Below are 16,356 nucleotides of genomic sequence, written 5' to 3'. Positions count from 1 at the left end.
TTTAGCATTTGCTACTAGACGTACAAAATTACAGCTGCGCAACGTCTAGCCGAGTGGATGTCCCCTCCATGTGAGTGAATTCAGCTGCGATGGGGAAGCAGCAGGGGTCCACTCGTCTGCCTTTATTCGGTTCACCGTGAGCCCGGCTGCCTCTTTAACTTCTGGCACGCATAGGAATATTTATGTGTGTGTTTTTAGGGGAAAAAAAAGGGGGAAAAAAGAAGAGAGAAAGGGTGCAGAAGTAAGCGCCCTGCTGCACTCCGTATATGTGTGCAAGTGTGTTTGTGTGTGCCAGTAATACCTCCAATGGCAGCCTAATGATAGGTCTTATCGACACCCAGCAGTGAATACGGGCCTTTGTCTCCTCTCGGAACGCATTATGAAAAGCTTAGGGGGTTGCCTTTGACTCCATTTTATTCTCTCACCCACTGATAAAACCCCAGTAACAAAAAAGGCAACTGTTATACAGCTCCTGTAGTGTAGCAAGTTTAGTCACAATACAACCCCCCTCCCCGATCCATACCCACGTGATAATAAGCAAAAAGTTTGGCGCACGGCTTAGAAACTCCTAAGTCACTCACAAAAGACAGAGATTAAGACTGGAATTTTACATTTTGAAAAACAAATTCACAATGCCTGAAATTACCATTCATTTCAAATATCAAGTATATAGGCTGCATTAACGGAAAAGGGAAAGCCACAAGATTCAAATGTGTGGTGATGGTGAAGGATTGTTATATAGCAGAGTTTAAATTCTTTTCAATGGCAGTGGGTAACACAGCAGTGACACATGATAGCAGGCTGTTAGTGATATACAAATTACACTAAAAAAACATACATAGCTTGTGACTGTGTAAGATTCTGTTTTTATTTCAATCTGTGAATACAGCTTTTGTCTTTCAACCCTAATTTACATCACATATGTCAACATCTGGCTTCCCTAAATATTACATATCTAAATGTACATTGTTCTACAGCTTTTATTTTGGTAAAAGCTGTATATCTTTTACCAAAAAGATATAATATATATATATATCTTTTCCTTATTCATGCTCCAAAGCTCCAAAGCTGGTGCTATTTTCAAATGTATGCCATCTCACTTCAAAACAAACAGTGATATTAATGGCTCCCAATTTCAAGAACAACTGAGCTTATCTGGGGATAAGTTTAGTTTGTACCTTTCACTAGACTGTAAAATAACTAACTTTTCTTCTGCAGTGAAGGTTCTGTTCATTACTGTGCTCATTTGTGGGTTAGAGGTTGGGGCAGGGTCCCTTAGACAAACAGTTTATGAAATGAAAATGTTTTCGTTTCCAGCGATGGTAAGAGCAACTTCTCACATTTTTAAGAGTTCAGCATTACAGCTACTTTGGGGAGTATAGCCATTACAGTCTATCCCTGCAGAGTTAATAAAATCTTCTGCCTCTCCACCTCTATGTTCTTTCTCACTCTTACTTCACAAGGTTTTTTCTTTTTCTCTCTCTCTGAAAAACTGTATGTAAGTACATTACATTCTTACTCTCAGTTGTTTGGATTTTTCTTCGAACCCTCCTTCCAACGCATCTCCAAAGATCATTAAAACAGGCTGCAGTACTTTACTCACTCTTTCTTCCTTTGCATTTCTCTACATTGTCTTTCTCTATCTTAATCTTAAAGAGAAGAGCAATAAAGACTATCAGAACATAGACTTTCTCAGAAATCATCCCCCTCTGCATCCATGTTGCTGGCATAGCGATCCTATAGAAAGCTCCCAAGGCCAAGAGCAGATTTAGGGGACTCATTTAGTAGGCAGGTAGAGTTGAGACTTCCCCTCCACCTCCATCCCATTCTTCACAATTAGAGAGGCCAGGAAGTGGAGTATTTTATGACCTTATAAAGACATTAGAGGCACTGCCGCATTGCCCCCGGACACCCCCCCCCCCCAGTTCTTTACTTCTTGTCTACTTTTGGACTCTCCATGCTTGCTTTGACATTTCTCCAGCAACCTCTTCCTGTCTTGTTTCTTGTTCCATCTTCTCACCCTCTTTTGTTTTAATTTTTATCCATTTCTGCCTGATCATCACCCCCCAATCAATCTTTCATCCATCCATCCATTTTGAAACAGCATTCTCCATTAAAACTCAATAAAGGCTCTCATTCGAATCCTCAGAATTCTCCTCATATTACGTTTTATTGGTGACGGGGTGTCTATGGTTTTAAAAAAAGAGCAAGTTGTTTTGAGGAGTTCTTTGTGTGGATAAAAATGGTCCCATTTTCGACACTTGTCTGTTAGGCTTTCATGGTCGCCTCCGACGCAGTGTGTCCAAGCCCCTCACCTCCCCGCACCGCTGCAAACTATTGTCCATCATGTGTTGATTATTTTGCGTGAGTGTGAAACTGACAATTACTCGCTCTGTCCCAGAGTCCTGCGTTGAATCAATATGACATGACGGAGTGACTCATTTGGCCGTCATTCTCTCGTTCATATATTTGAAATATGAAACCTTGTGACACACTGTGGCAGCCCACCTCCTTATACACAAATGGACACTGACAGAGAACCATGCTGGTGCTTGTCCTGCGGCTTTTAAAGCCAGCTTAGATAGACTCGGCTGCTCCTGAAAGGTCCTATTCCACAGAAGCAGAGGGCAGACACACTTGGTAGGAAAGAAAAAAAGAAAGAGGGGGGGGGGGGGGGGGTAGTGGCATGTCTGGATATTTGCTTAAAACATCCTTCACCTTTTTCCTCTCTTTCTTCCTTGCATCATTTGACCAGTAACCTAAAACAATGGCGTTTCCCTCAAAATCCCAGATGGTTAATGCGTAGCACATCCATCAGAAGAATAATGTTCCTTCTTGAAACAGCTTCAAAACCACTTCCATTTTAAAGCACTTTGTTCTGGTCCAGCTGGAGTGATTTGGACAGACATGTAAAAAGTAAGGAAGCGCAATAATTACAACTGATTACTGTTGGAATTCCGACGACCGCTTGGAGGAAAGCTTCCCATTTATTTAAACCAACGCTCTACCCCCCTTAACTATTCGAACTAATAGCTTTCAAAATTATCCTCATCATCATATCCTGTCCTTTAAAATGGTGGTGGTTGTAGAAAATAGATCAGGTCAGAGCAGCAGTGCGAGCTCGAATGGAAGAGCTACACAAGTGACACAATTCAACAAGGAAAGAACCAAAAGGAGTTAGGAGAAATAGGTAAGAGCAACTAAGAGAGAGAGATCAGAGAGAAGGTGGATCAGGCTGACGTGAAATGAAGTGAAGCATTCTGAATTGAATTTTTTGCCTTTTGTAAGGAACCTTTTTGATAGGTAATGTTAAAATGGTGATCCCTTTGCTGGACAAGGCAATATGATAAGTGGAGAAACAGTTTTTTATTGGAAGGGCACACACATTAACCCCCAATTCCAGAAGATTTCCAGGTTCAGTTCCCTCCAATTCAACCAATTACCGAAAAGATAAATGAAATCAAGGACAGTAAATGTAATAGTACCAATAGTGGCGGGTAAAAATCCTCATATACATCTCAAGTAATATGGATCTTCCCTTTCTAAAAATAATAAGAAAAAAATGGACTAGATACATAAATACTGGAAGACAATTCACACATTGCTATTGTAAAGTCTGGGTGGAAGACTGATGTAGAAGAGAAGAGAGAGTCTCATCAGAAGAGAGGATGGCAAGAACTGAGAAAAACAACATTTTCTTTTTCCTCTCGGCGCCTCTCCTCTCTAACCATCCCCCTATCTGTGCATGGTGGCAGCCATTCTGTCCATGACTGCATGGTGGAAAATGATTTAGTGCTGCCTTCAGCCTCACACAGAGAGGGTGAGAAGATTACTCTCCGAGAGGCTGCTCACTTCGGGAACAGCTGAAACGCAGTTAAGACGGCGAAGGTGGCATCCCTGAAAAGAGGACTGTTTAGTCTAATGGCCGCTGAAGAGAAAGAGTCAAATCTGCACGGCGTGAAATGGAAATGCGGCGCAAGAGGCTTTGTAATTCCACGAAACCTTTCTTCAGTGCGGATCGAAATGGTTCCTTCATACAAATAGACATTGATTTTTAAATAGTTGTAGAATTTTAAGAAAATACTTTTTTTTTACTATTAATAGGTACAAACAACATTTTCAGGAAGTTTCTACTTTTCTGAGAGATTCATTCCTAAAATAAATATCAGTATACACAGATGTGCTGGTGGGTTTCTCATCAGCAGAGAGCAACGATCATTAGAGGAAAAAAAGATAAAGACGGGAATGAAGATCGGGAGGCAGTTGATGACTCAGACAGGATGATGTGTTCTTCAAATGGTGGCTGGGGTCTGACACCAGGGACACATGCACGCACATACATACATACAACAGACACATTCAAACAACTCACAAAAACATGCAAACATCAAACTCACCCCAGGTGCACAGCTGACTCAGGCAACTGAATGAAAAGGTAACAGATACAAAGACAAGACAATATATAACCCCCCTCCAGAGTAAACTGAGCTCCCTTACCTCTTTCACTTGTCTTTTTTGCTCCTCTACCCGCTCCTTCACTCTGCATCGATGGCTAACGCTGTGAGCACCCCTCTTCTCGTTCCAGCTCTTTTCCCGACCTGACGGAGCAAAAGAAGAAAAACAAAGTGCATACGAACAGTTAAGAAACTGTTTCACTGGAATGGAGCCTACTCAAAAAAAATCCCAAAACCCATAAATAAATAAAACTCTCCACAAAGCAGACGGGCCTTATGGAGTACCAGCTTTCGCGTGTAATTGAGTTATCTGTAACCATTTTCTTACTCATGGCATACAGCGAATTTAAAGAACAAGATAAGTGATTAGAAATCGGTTCAGTTCACGACCTAAAAACTGCAAGTGTTTGAAGTCGAGATATGTTTTGTGATGTGGAATTCCAAAGTGTTGAGTAACCGAACAAAAGAAAAACCCAGAAGAAAAGAGATATACTGAACTCAGCAGAAAGATCAGTGCAAATGGAAATGAGGTTCAAGTTGGGGTCAGGAAACACTGACTGGCAACCAGTGGAAGAGAAGAGCCATGCAATGATGATGACAATGACGATCGTTTTAGCCACTAACAGTTTGTCTAACTTTGTCTATTTCATCTTTCCTCTCCTCGGCTTGACTTGTTTGACCTGCAATTGTTACATTTAGATTTTTTTAAGCTGTACTACTTATACAAGCATTGTAAAAAAAAAAAAATCTGTTTGCGTGCATGTGTGTGATGAAATTGCTAACAGCTGTGACAGCCACTATTGTGCACATGCACACACTCTTTTCTGCATCTCATTTGTAGCATGCAGCTGCACAGATAAAACATGAGGGTTAAGCAAATATTGTACAATAGCCAGAAAACAATGCACCCCCATCCCTCCCCTATCACACTCTCTCTCACTCACTCACACACAAACACACACAGCTAAGATTGTGCCAAATGTGTGTGTAGAAAAAAAAAGACTGGCACTGCTTGTCCTCTTTATTACTGTGAACAGAGCAGACACCCCTGCTCCCCTCCCATTCATTTTAATCTCTTTTCTTAATGATAAACCTCCTCAGTCACACTCTCTCTCTCCGTCTGTACCCCTCCAACCACACCCCTCCAGTCTGGTGTCGGCTCTCTAGTATGGCAGTAACAGTGCTCCTTTGTTTGTCCTCCTCCCCTCGTCTCTTTTTGCCCCCTCACCCTGACCTGAATGATGCTGGTTGGCCGGGATGGAGGCATGCCTCAACAGGAACGCCAGGGAAGAGAAAGGGGAGGGAGCGAAGGCGGATAAGCGCAGGTTTGGGAAGGGGGGGGGGGGGGGGGGGGGGACGTAAATAAAAAAATTTGTAGGGGCCTGACAGTCATTTGCTCTTATTTATCTGTCCATTTGGCATTGCAGAAGAGACCATTTGTGAGAAAAAAGGAAGGTTGGCTGGAAGGGACCACACCCTCAGTGAATCCACCAATCCCAATTTACAGAAAGCCTTTACAAAAGGTCTATTTCTGGTTTGAACAGTGAGGCTAATTTTAAAACACAAAGTAAAAATAGAAAAGAGAAGTTGTGATCTTTATTTCTACTCTGAATGAACCAATGCTTGCGGGTAAGAAGAAAAACGGCTCTGTTCCTTGGCTTTTGCATTTATGCGGCTAAGAAATAATGCGCATGATATTCCAACAGGGCATTTTTAAAAATAGCCTCTAAGTACACAATGCGCAATTTCTCATTTATGCAAAGAAAATAGTGGCCCTGCCCAGTGAGGTTAGTTGAGACATAATTTTAGCCGTTTCATTCTGGTACCACTGCTGGAGCTGCAAACCCAGTTTCCTAATAGCATAAATGTTGCTCTTGTAATGGTGCCTGGGGGATGTCTCATTTGGAAGTGAGGGAGACAGCACAGTAGAGCAGTACCTTTTACACTTAGCCAAAAACCCACATGTGCGCACACACACACACAGGCTGTGGATCATTAACCCCAACTAATCTACAAACATTATGTTTATAGAAAACGCCTTTCCAGCTTAGGCGACCGGCACAGCCAAGCCACGTTAATTCATTGAGCGAGTGTGTGTGAGCGAATTTGTGTGTGGCGTATCTGTGAGCTATGATGACAAGTGTGTCATGTCTCTCAGTATGCATGTGTGTCACGGCCGCCTGTGTCTACGGTGTCTGCTGTGACAGACACAGAGAGAACATGACAGAGACAGCGAAAGTGCGCGCTAATGTGTGCATACGAGCGCCTGTGCGCGTGCACTTGTGTGGCGTGACTATGCCAGTGATGCAGCTCACAGCCTTGATCTAGGCTCCTGCCTCTCTCCGACACCCGCTGCGCCTGCTTCATTAATCAATAGGACAGATGAAGACAGACTCCTGCTGCGCTGTGAGGGAAAACGGTAGCTTGCGTGCGCAAGCGTCGTGCGTTTGTGTGTGTGCAAATTTCAGCGTGTAAGAAAGCTGGAATGCCCTCGGGTAGAACGTGGCAGACATGATGCAAACCTTCAAGGCTTCCTGCCCACATAGAGATCATCAACACTGGATTTGCCTTCTTCTACCTCCAATGGGAAAAAAAGTTAGAGGGAAGGAAATAAACAAAGGAGTTATTACATTTGTTTTTGTGTAAGCATTATTCTAATAAATTGCATTATTTTCTCATCACTTCAAGAGCCTGGAGGGATATCTGATTTTGGAGGTCTAACATGTATGTCAGATTACACAGAATAAATAGCAGCTTTTTGGTATCACAACTCTTCTCCCTCATCTTCAGGGGGATACAGGAGGAGTGCCAAAGAAAATCTCCCTATTGGTCAGTTTGAGCCCTAGATAACAGTTACACACAAACACATAACTGCTCAGAAACACACACCTTAATTGCCACTGTTGTGTTTATTTACACCCTGTTATAGATATAAAAAAATCTTTATGCAAAATGGGTTTAATACACCTTAAGGCGCAGTCAAATAAAGTGTAAAATGTTCAAGCTTCCAAAATCAGGTTAGGCAGATTTTTAAGCTTTTTTTTCTGTCAAATGCACACAAACGGAAGAGATGCCTAAAACTGCCACTTGTGTAAAGCTTGCATTGGCTAAAGTGATCAAGAACAGCTTGCTGGGTGTCATCAAAACTCCTGATGCATTTACTCATCTGCAGAGCAGGAAGGTACACTCTTACAACGTGCACATTTGAAGCAACGTTAAGTTGTCATGTGATTAGTCATTGCAGGGTCCCGTGTTGAGTCAGACCGAGTTGCAGGCTTTACGTTAGAAAACCAAAACGTTTCCCACAGTCAGCATGATTGCTTTTGTTCAATGTTGAGCATCTTCTGTCACTCTATTAAGATACAGTAGATTTGTACAACCATTCATATCAGTTTACTACTGAACCATACAACTATATATATTGCAGAACATTATGTTATGGTAGAAAGCTGTCTGGAAATAATAACTCTTAATCACAAGACCAGTGTTTTGCATCAATTTCACATTTTCTAACAAAGTCATTATCAATGAAATTTGAAAAAGTAATTGTGTACAAATAGCAGGAAGCTAGATTTGAGTTTATTTTGGTACTGGGAATGAGGAATGCGTGTCATTTCCTGGTGCTCCAAATGGCCAAATGACTTGAATGCAAAGCCACAGAGGCCATTTCTCCCACAGCGCCCAAATCCTGCAGAGCTGTTATCAGTCATTGGGACGTTTTGTCTCCTCAGTATACAGCAAGGCCATTTTGTTTGTTTTCAATGTAACTTGTGATATTTGGCTGGGACTCAGTGCCCTCTATGTTAGTCATTGTGCTGAGATGAATGAATCTTTCTTCCAAATTTCATACAGAGATGCACTGTGTGAAACCATAGAGACACCTTTGAGACCACTAAACTGGTCTCCAGATTATGTGTGTAGCCACCAAACAATAGGACTGTTTGTATGAACAGCTATGAAGCGAGTGTTAAGCCTCGATTCAAAGGAAATTCTGCTAATGCTTTTAGGCATAACACAGATTGCTTTTTTATGAATCGAGACTTTTCAATTTATCTTTTTCGAATACCGCAAATTCTAAAAGTTACCGAAACAACAGCGTCAACTAGGCTTGCATCAGCTCTCCTTCATCTCTCAGTTGGCTTTTCAAGAAACCACACATAAAATCAAGATTAAGAGTGGTGGGGAAAAGGGAAAAAAAGCATAACACCTTATTGTTCAAATTAGTAGGGGCAAAAAAAAAGCCGTAAAGAGTTTTTTCCGAACCGTGCACCACTTTAACATAGCAATTTTTTTCCCTTTTTATCTTCAGTGACTCATAACAAAGCCAACTGTTTACTCATAACAATATGCTTCTAACTGATAATATTCTGAGAATATCCTCGTAGTCCCTTTATATCTATGTCTTGCAAGTCATTTACAGAAATACATTAAAAATGCGTTATGTAAGTAAAGAACGGAGGGGGGAAAAAATCTGACGCGGCAGCTGTTATGAAGTGGTTTTATATCAGTATTTGGGTGAATTGTGGATTTTTGTCCATAAAGTAAGCATAAAATTGTATATTAAGAAAAAAAAACAACTAATGGGAGAAATAGTAAGTTGACTTTTGTCAACACTGAAAAAAAGAAGATGAATTCCAGTGTCACGTCCTAACCCAATACGCCCTGATTGCACAGGCACATTGTGCGTTTGACATTGCACGTCTGACACTCAGACAAAGAAGCCGATAGAGGCCTCAAGGGGGCAGATGACAAACACTACTAAACCATGGCCAGACACGACCCCCACCCGCCTCCATCACCACAACAAACGCACGGTATAGACAAACTTATTCAGAGTATATTAGGGAGGTGAAGGGGGCCAGGCTCTCAGGGACTCTCTTCACTTGGCTGTCCTAATCGTCTGAGACAACCCTCCAGAGACAGACCTTCCCGCCCACAAACCCAACTCCCCCCTCCCAAGGCATGAACCCAGACACATCCAGGAGCGTTTACAAGGGCAGGCAGCCATGACGTGGGGAAGCTGACCAAAATGAACAGCCCCACTGGGAGCTGTAGTTTAATTGTCCATCTTCTTCTTGGTCCAAATTAAACAAGCTCATGCGCATTCAAGTATCCATCCACATGTGTGCCGCCCACCTCCACTACCGCGCTTTTAACAGACTGGCACGTTCCATAGAGCATGCCATTGACGCAGAGTGATGAGCGAGACCCCATTGTCTCGTTATATTGTCTTCAATTAGGGAGGAGATGATGGGAGACAATGAGAGGAGCATTTGTAATCATGAGCCTCCCAAACTCAAGCTGGGAAACAGAACTTCATTATGCCCAATGGTCCCTCGTGGACAATAAAACGCAAGAATTGCGTGGTTCATCCTCACAAAGTTTGTAAGCATAAATGGCTCGAAGAGAAGTGAGTCACCAGGAAATGCTGCAGGGAGGTGGGTTGGGGATGGGGAGGGGGGTTCTGAAACTGAAGACAAACAGGGGCAGAAGCCAGTCATCTTTTATGACTGCAAGTGAACAACAAATTCCAAAGAAATGACACGCTTCATCTAGTTACATCTGCTGCACACTTACCTTTCTCATGAAAGTTTACTACCATCTTATTCAAACTGAAAAGTCTTAAAAGTGAGACTGTGAAGTGTTTTAGATAAAGAGCATCTGTGGCGTGAGTACAGGGGGGGAAAGGGCTTTGATAATACTGTAAGAACAAGAAACTCATTGCTTTTCCAAGTTAGTTTTTCCAGGGATTAATTTACAGGCGTAGAGTGTGTAGCCATGATGTCTTTTCATCTTCACTACATAAATTTTGTGCAAGCTTAGCTCTGAGAACAGAAGCTCTGGCAGCTACGGTGTCAGCTCAGAGCCATCTGTAGAAATGAGACTTCTTAAAGAAAGAGAAAGAGAAACTCGAGAGCGCATTATCTGCATTTACCTGGAGAGCGTTCAGCTGAGAAATGACTGTAACCCGACATGTTGCCGGCTTTGTAGCTCACCATGTCATTTTTTTTTAAAAATCACGTTCCACCGTGGCTGTTGGGCTTTGATAGAACCATCCAACCGGACAAATACCGCTTTCATAAAATTGTGCAAATGATTTCTTTCAACTGGGATTGTGGAGGTATTGTGCCCCGCTCCGCCACCCCACACCCTGCCTATCCTCTCTCCTCGTGGCACAAAGAGCTAATCTGAGACGAACACTCGCACCAGCTCTGACACACTGTCATCGGAAAACAGCCGTGATTATATATTCTTTAAATCATGTAAGTGAAGCATGAGGTAAAAAGCCATCATCCAATGGAGGACAATAGCGGAGTTACAGCAATAACTGCGTAGTTTCTCCCGAACATCCAGCACTGGGATTAAACACTGGGTCCCTATTTACTCATCTTTACCTACGGCCTTTCTTTCACAATTACAATATCTTAGAGACGCCAGAAAGATCCTAAAACATTTTGATTTTGCCCATTTGCAGATGGAATCAGTCTGCAATGGGTGCCGGTGGCAGGGATATTCGTCATCTCAAGCTGCCCAGGGGCCAAACATCCCATCCTGCAAGGCCCCATTCCCTTATCTGATTCCAGCAGACTGGTCGAGATGATGGCCATGCCAGCCAGAGCCTTTGATTTCTTTTTTTTTTAATAACATCCCTCTCCTTTCACACTGCTTTATTGATCACCAACAGACCTCATTTTGTTCCTGTGCTTGGAGAAGGCTCTATTTGTAATGTGATCGCCCAGATGAAAATAGTAGAATGGTGGACAGATACTAATCCTCTTTTCCTCCCAGTCTCCAGCATCATCTTTAGTGATTTTTGCGGCTCGCCCCTGTCAAGACTCTCATTGCCTGAAGCCAAGAAGACACCACTCACACCGTTTTGTTTTTTCCCCTCCAAAAGATAAGAGATTGGGGGTACAATTGACAACATTTGCTCAGCTATGTGTAAATGGGTTCAAATAAAATTAAACACGTACAACAAAAGCAGCCACCTCAGATTCTACAGCACTGATTTTCACTTCACAATCAAGAAACAGACTCAGACTTGACACATTCCTCCATATTGAACATCATAACGCAACAGCACAGAGTAGGGAGCGTCTGCCTTGTCACTTCACCCAGACGGTAGCTGGAAGTATGTAAATTGGTTCGTTAACCTTACAGTGTTGTAACCAGTGGGCCATGCAAAGGGCTTGCTCCATGCTGGTTTTCTTGTATTTTATTAACGCCCATTAATAATAACAGGAAACTTTCGCTAATGGCCCGAGGTGGTTGCTGCGGTGTTATCAAACACTGCAGTAATTAATTATACATGACATCCCTCTGATTAACACTCTTGTGATTATTATTACATCACGTCGAATCATCTTGGCTCCCGTTTTCTTAGTTATAACACATTTTACAAGAGGAGAAAGAAAGATGGGCTCTAGCTACCCCCCTCCCATCCTGGTTGTAACTTTAACCCCTGACAATAGAATGGCATGAAGAAAAAGAAGCTTGGGGGGGTGGAAAGGTGAAAAGGGATCCACATTTTCATATGGCTTCTCCCCCAGTGCTTGCAGAGTGTGTGAAAAATTAGTTTGCAGTGTGTGCATGAGCTGCCAGCAGTGAGGGCTTGCACCTGGTGCAGGCGGGAGTATGCGAGGGGCCAAGGGTCACCTCACGGGTTAAACAGGATTGAAGTTCTCCTCTTCCCAAGAAGGGCCAGACGACCCCTGCGGCTGCATCGCATAACACGGGCCTTTCACACCGCTTCCTTCCCTTTTCTTTCTCCCCCCTTCCCCTCCTGGTCGCCTCCCTTTTTCTGCTGTAGAAAAGCACAGTAATCCATAACCCACTCAACTATCAGCAGCTCAATTATCCCTCCCGTTCACCCATTTTCTCCCCTCAGATGGAGATTCGAAAACAATTAACCTCTTCGCAACTCGGGACTTTTCCCAGGAAAGGGGACGCCGGTAATTGAATGACTCCGCCATTTTTGACTGTGACTTCACTCCTTCACACATAAAGGTGGTTACCGAAAACTCTGTGGCTTTGTGGTTCTCCGGCGTCATTGTCAGGTAAGGTGCTCAAGCAGGATTTAACTAAATCATTTGATAATGTTTACATAATACTCCTTTCACCTACTTGGGGCTTAATAGATTTCCATCAGTCGTGATCATCATGTTGATATGTCGAGGAAATTGTACCCCCGTGAAGAATCTTAAATAATAATTATTCATATGTCAATAAATCATTGTTTGGTGGGCAGTACAACTGTGTAACCTGACACAAATGCGCCATCTACAAGCTATAGTGCATCCTCCTGCATCCAGAGCCTTCAATAAAATGTTCTCTTCTCCCCTTTCATTACAAAGGGCCTCCTATTCATCTCCAGGTAGACAGCTTCAAAACGAGGGCGGGAAGAACAGCCTGTTGCACCCATTGAGCTTTTTATTACTTCCCTCTTCAAAAAGGCTGGTGGCGAAAGAAGAGGCAACCTCAATCTTCTTGATTCCACAATACACAGTCGGCTTTCAGAAAACACACACACAGACAAGTAGCAGGATTTCAGCTGAAAACTGTGTGTACATTTTACAGGCACTTGCTCCTCAAAATGTCACATTTGGGGAGATTACATTGCTCTTAGAGCCAGTCCAGCTTCTAAAAGGGATAATGTTCTCACAAACAACTTCATCAAAAATGGGAAAAACAACTCAAAAGTGCCGCATTCAACCACAATCTCCACTGATGCCCAACAAAGACTTCAACCAGCCATTTTCCATAAAGCGAGCTAGCTCATTATCCAGTTATAAGCCGCGCCATATAATCCCTAACCACCGCACATCGACAAAACAAAGACGTGCAAAAGGAAGACACTTCCATAAATGACTGTGTCAAAGATATAGAGATATTGAAATATCTTCCACCAACTTCTAATTGGAGTTGTGCATTTCATGTTGCTAGACTTCAGATGCTACCTCGTCATAACCTCGGTGACTAGACAACCGAGTCAGCAGAACTGAAACCATGAACAACGTCTCGCAGCCTCGTCTGAAGCCCTTGAGATGGTAAAAATAGAATAATCATGCAGAAATTATATGTTATGTTTGTTGTTTTAACATCAAAGGACCCAGTTCCTGTTCATTAATAATAAATCTTGCTTTGCATCAGAATTCCTCTGGGTGGTACAGAAAAACAGCGATCGAGCACAATCGATGTAATGAATTTTAAAAGAGCCAGGTGATATAACTTATTTGAACTTAAACTTCCGGATGTTCACCAATCAACATAGCCGAAATCTTGCTCCTTATATACATAGGTGCATAGCTAAAGACACACACACACACACACACACACACACACACACACACACACACACACACACACACACACACACACACACACATATAATAGAACACAGAAAAAGTCTTTGATGTCTCCTTAGCGCGGAGACTGCAACTCCGTTAGTCACCCACAGTCAATCCAATATCCATATATGCTACACAGTGACAGCAGCAAAAAACCAACATAACTCCAGCCACACACACACACACAGACACCAACGCAAACTCTCAAACATAGCGTGAGCTGATTGTGGATGAGGAGCAAGCAAAAGAAGCGCCAGCAGAAGAAGAAAAAAAAGGAGGAGGAGAAAAAGAAGAAAACCTAAACACCGCTGGCTGTGCTCCAGACAGACTGGAACTTCTCTTGATCATTATGTCTAGCCTTCAGGTGTCTGGGGTCGGACCAACTGTAGGCAATAGTTAGTTTGAGGTTGGTGGAGGGTAGGGGATGGAGGGGGGGGGGGATAACACAGCAGCCAGACAAAGAGGGCTGCCTACATACCACCAGCATCAAGGAAGGGAGGGCGGGAGGCAAGGGAGGGAAGCAGGGAGAAGAGAAGAGGAGGGTTATAAAAATTTGATTAGACGATCCTTTGCTGAAGCGACTTTCTGTGTCGGTTTGCTTTTCTTTCTTTCTTTCTTTTTTTTTCTTCCTCTGCCAGTTCCCCTCCCTTCTGGTACTCCACAGCGCTACCTTAGAGAACGGGGCAGACAGATTTTTATAGGTCCTAATTAAAGCCATCTGAAACCTTTTGAAAACATCAAATGGCCCCGGTCCCCTACTCTCTTCCTCCCTTCCCCTGCCTTGGCGTAAAGCACAAAAAACAATCTGAAGGCACCTTTTTGGGGTTTTTTTTTTTTTTGCTTTGACTCCTGCCTGTACATAAATTTTGCACCCCACCTGACCCCAGCACCCCTAATTTCCAATCAATAAAAGGGTTCAATGAGTGATGTGACCTCAGAATGTGAAATTCAATTTGCTGGAATTTAAGTAGAAAAAGCCTCTTCAATAATTATTTACCTTTTTTTAAGTACTTTTTAAAATAATTTTTCTTTGTTTAATCACATTTGAACAGACAAAACACGTTACTGAAGATCCACCCTTATCCTGCCCCGCGGGCTGAAGTGAAGTGCAGCGCTGTTTCAGTGCGCTTCAAGTACTCCATTTATTTCTTCTGCTGCTCTCCCTCCCCTCTCTCACCCCCGATTGTCCTCATTGAGTCGTGCGGACCGGTTGCACAGTCTGTCTGCCTGCCTGCCCGGGGTCAGCGGGTTTACCCTGTGCTTTTTATCTATATTTCATGCTATGGCCCTGCACTGAGACAGCCCCACATTCACAATGAGCAAATTCACAGACTGCGCAAAGAACGTCAAAAGAGGAGAAATATAAGCGAAGTCAAACACCATCCGAGCATCAGGTAAAGTCAAATAAGACTATGAAGTGGTTTAAAAAATATGTATTTAATTCTGCTTGGAAACCAAAAGAAAGGGACAGAAAGAAAACGGCGCAAAAGTGGCACATGCAATCGCAAATCCTAAAAACAACAAAAATTTAATCAAGAAAAAGCAAAGTTGGCTACAAACAGAAAATAAAATAGTTTCAGGATTGTTATCATCGTATTTTTTTAAAGCGAATAGAAGACGGGAAGTAAAATTTTGTCGATACTTACAATTCATTTCTATAACTTCTGGGCGTTATTGTCTTGCCCCTGTGACTCTGCGTTTTGGAGACGGCCAAGTGTGCTCCTCAGACAAAGCCAGGGGTCATTCTCGTCGACGGGATGTGACAGCGTCATCGGATGGCAGTGAAGTTTGCATAACACAACACCTGGTGCGTCCCGCCGAGGACGGCGAACGTCCGATTCCGCCGGTGTCAGGTCTTCAGTGATGCCTGCACTCGCTGGGATTGAGCGCTGAGAGGACAGGGAGCGCACAGAAAGGCGTCATGTGAGCCTGTGTTCGAGGCGCCCATTGGCCAGCCAGGGATAAGTATGATAAGGGGAGTGCGTGCGCCATTGGCCCAGGACGAGAGCGGAGGCGCCTCCTCGCTTGGCCGTGCGCAAGAATGTGAGTGCGGCTCAGTGTTCATAATTTTCAGCGGGAGGGGTTGGAAGACAGAGAGGGTGGGGGGGCGCATAAGTAACAAATTGTTCTTAAGATTTTTGTCATAGAAGGGAGGGGAAACGCACACATTCTGTTTCGTCGTTATATAAAAGTGGAATGTATGAAAATGTGTGGCGAGCCTACACGTCAGCTTTCTTTCTTTTCTTTTTTTCTTTTTTTTTGAGTGGTCGTCAACTAGCACATTAACCGAGGGCGAAAATGTAACACGAAGTTGTCTTCATAGTGACGACAGGTAAGAAAGCAACATGACTGCCAAAGTCACCAACAGGGAGCTGTTTTCACTGGATCTGGATGTTTCCAGATATCACATCACTTATTTCTCATGATTTTATCACATTTTGATGTGATATCCATATAACCCCCACCAGATGCAAGAACAGCAGCGCAATACAGAATCAAATTTGTATCCCTGTAATCTGAATTAGTTGCATAAATTTGTGGATAATTTCCTGCAT

General features: G+C 43.0%; 1 long non-coding RNA gene across 1 annotated transcript in view; it reads right to left on the bottom strand.

Moving 5' to 3' along the window:
- LOC308396730 overlaps positions 1-15,665 on the bottom strand; it is a 28,417-nt gene extending 12,752 nt beyond the window's left edge. Inside the window, exons 1-2 of the long non-coding RNA XR_013971609.1 lie at positions 15,448-15,665; positions 4,498-4,598 (exon numbers count right to left, since the gene is read on the bottom strand). This is a non-coding gene — a long non-coding RNA (uncharacterized lncRNA). The remainder of the gene's footprint in view (positions 1-4,497; positions 4,599-15,447) is intronic.
- Positions 15,666-16,356: the final 691 nt, after the last annotated feature.

This window comes from Rhamphochromis sp. 'chilingali' (genome assembly GCF_963969265.1).
Source record: "Rhamphochromis sp. 'chilingali' genome assembly, chromosome: 5".
Lineage (NCBI taxonomy): Eukaryota > Metazoa > Chordata > Actinopteri > Cichliformes > Cichlidae > Rhamphochromis > Rhamphochromis sp. 'chilingali'.
This window is presented reverse-complemented; position numbering and strand designations above follow the sequence as displayed.